The sequence below is a fragment of the Octopus bimaculoides genome, chromosome 5, assembly GCF_001194135.2.
Source record: "Octopus bimaculoides isolate UCB-OBI-ISO-001 chromosome 5, ASM119413v2, whole genome shotgun sequence".
In the NCBI taxonomy this organism is placed as follows: Eukaryota; Metazoa; Mollusca; class Cephalopoda; order Octopoda; family Octopodidae; genus Octopus; species Octopus bimaculoides.
The window spans coordinates 52,284,009-52,286,640 of record NC_068985.1 but is presented as its reverse complement, the minus strand read 5'-3'; positions in this window follow the sequence as shown (position 1 = coordinate 52,286,640).

Below are 2,632 nucleotides of genomic sequence, written 5' to 3'. Positions count from 1 at the left end.
TATATACATACATATGCGTGTGTGTGTGTGTGTGTGTGTGTGTGTGTGTGTGTGTGTGCGTGTGTACTCCCTGATTTTAACACTTTAGAAGAGCGGGAAGTGATCTGTGACAAGTCATAAGAGTTAACTTGTTGAACGGTCCTTACTCTCAGCCTTTTGTATTTTATCTACAAGTTACATTTTCCCAGGGAGACTAAATAGATGTTTATCAAACATACTGTATATAACACATGCATAAATGTATCATATAACCATGCCCACGCAGTAATGGTATTTTTGCTTTCGCTATTAAAATATTGTTAACTTTTATTTGGTTACTTTAGGGATATAACAATTATTGCGTGAGAGATTCATTTTAGCATTTGAAAACGCTTTTAACTATACATAATCATTTATTACTTGATAGAATAATTCAATGACCAGACCATAGACGGTGCGAGGAAAATTTTTGACTCCACGTAATAAATGATTATGTAAACATAACAGTTTTTGTGTGTTTTAGAAACAATTAATATGCGTTTACCACGCTGTAATAGCGTAAAACTCTTGCCAGACAAGTACAATTTCGAAATTTAAGGCGGTTGATTTCTAGCAATAGACATAAGGTCACACTTTTAATGAGGACGACGAGTAGTGTGATCAGTTTAGTTGAAAAAGCTCTATCACTATTAATTTATCGACCGACAAAATGCAAAATGCAATGGATTCGTAAAAGCTTTAAGGCCTTGGAAAAAAAATAACTTTCAGCATTTGTTCCAGCTCTTAACGTACGGAGGTCAACTGTGACTCTCATCCTTTTAGTTCTTAGGTCAATTATATCAAGTAACTCACTTCCCTTAAAATTATTTACTTTATTTAAACCCTTTGCTACTTGTGGAACATAGGCCATCGACCACTTTTCTTTGCTGCTCTTAACTCTGCACGGTCTTTTCTGCCTCTCCCCAGTTGGATCTCTGCATTTTCAGTTCCTGCTCAGAATTCTGCCTCCAGATATTTTTAGGGTGTCTTCTCTACCAGAATCTTTGTAGGTTGCTGATCAAGGTCTGATGTGATTCTCTGAGGGTAGACCTTTATCTTTCAGCTCTTGTAGCGTTTGAATCGCCATCGCTACTTCTAAAACTTTGCTTTCTTCTAGATAGAGATGGTCAATATTAATCTGATCTCTATCCTTTAATCTATTCAGAATGGGAGGCTCTACCCAGCGCTGGATTAACCATTAAGCAAAATAAGCACGTGCTTAGGGCATTAAGGGAAGCACGTGTCTATGGCACCACAGAGATAGTAAATGGTTTACAGCACAAAAGAAATCACTTTAAACTTGCTAAAATAATATTCGGGATGCCTTATCTTTACTAAATATAGAAGTAGATTTGTTACGTAAGATTAATTTTGAGGAACTGACCGAAGATTTTCCAATTAAAAAAAAAAGAGAAAAATTTTCAAATATAAAGCGGAAGTATACAAAAATAAACATTATTTTACATCTTATGTTTCATTTTGAAAAATAACAATTTATTTTAAGGTTTTTTATTGTTTATATGTTGAATTACACATACATGGGGGCACCAAAGTCTTTTAAACGCTTAGGGCCTCTAAGGTCTTAATCAGTCCCTGGCTCTATCATGGGCTTGTGTTCTGCTAGTATAGCCGTCGGGGTCATTAAGGTACAGAAGCCATAACATTAACTTGATTGTGCTTAAATTAAAAACAGTTCAACGGGACCCTCGAAATGGTGAAAAGAAATTCAAGTCCTCGGTGGAATTTGAACTCAAAGCTGGCACGTTACTAAATACTGTTAAGATATTTTCTCTGGTGTTTTACCAATTCTGTCAATTGATATTCATTTTCTATTCCGTTTATTTTTTTATTTTCGGAGTCAACCGTTGATGTAATGAAAATAACAGATCTAATGAAATAGCTTCGTTTACATACCTCAAGGATATGTAGCAGGAATGGTGTTCAGTGTACTCCTACATATCTGCTGGGATTTGAACTAATAATGTAAAAGAGCCAGGATAAACAATAAAACATACCGTTACACATGCTTTACCGTCTCTGCCAACTCACTCAGTAGTTTACGTTACACTATTAAATGCTTAAAAACCGTAAATCATAAGATTATCTTTCTGTTCCTTTTATTTATCGCAGGAAAAGGAAGGAAATTATGAGAGGGTGGGGATAAAATCGTTATACATCCCTGAGAGGGAAGTTAGTAAGAAATGTAGATCTACAAGGAAAGTATGTGAAGTGAGTTATACCAAATACACGGCGGCCATATTTTGCGTAATCTAGTATTGTTGTTGTTTATTTCACATCTTTATTTTTATTGTTTATTGTTTGTTATGTTCTAAGAAGCTCTTTACTTTATGAAATGTAGCAGCCGCAGTTATATGTGATTTGGCTCGGTGTGGTATGTCAGTTAACTACATGAATATAGGCATTCCTTTTGCATCTTTCTTTCGCTGTCTTCCTTTCTTCTCCTCCACTTTCTCGCTCTCTCAGTACAGACACACACAAACAAACAAACACACAAATATATACATATGTACATACCTTTACGCACAAACACACACTCATATATATATATATATATATATATATATATATATATATATATATATATATATATATA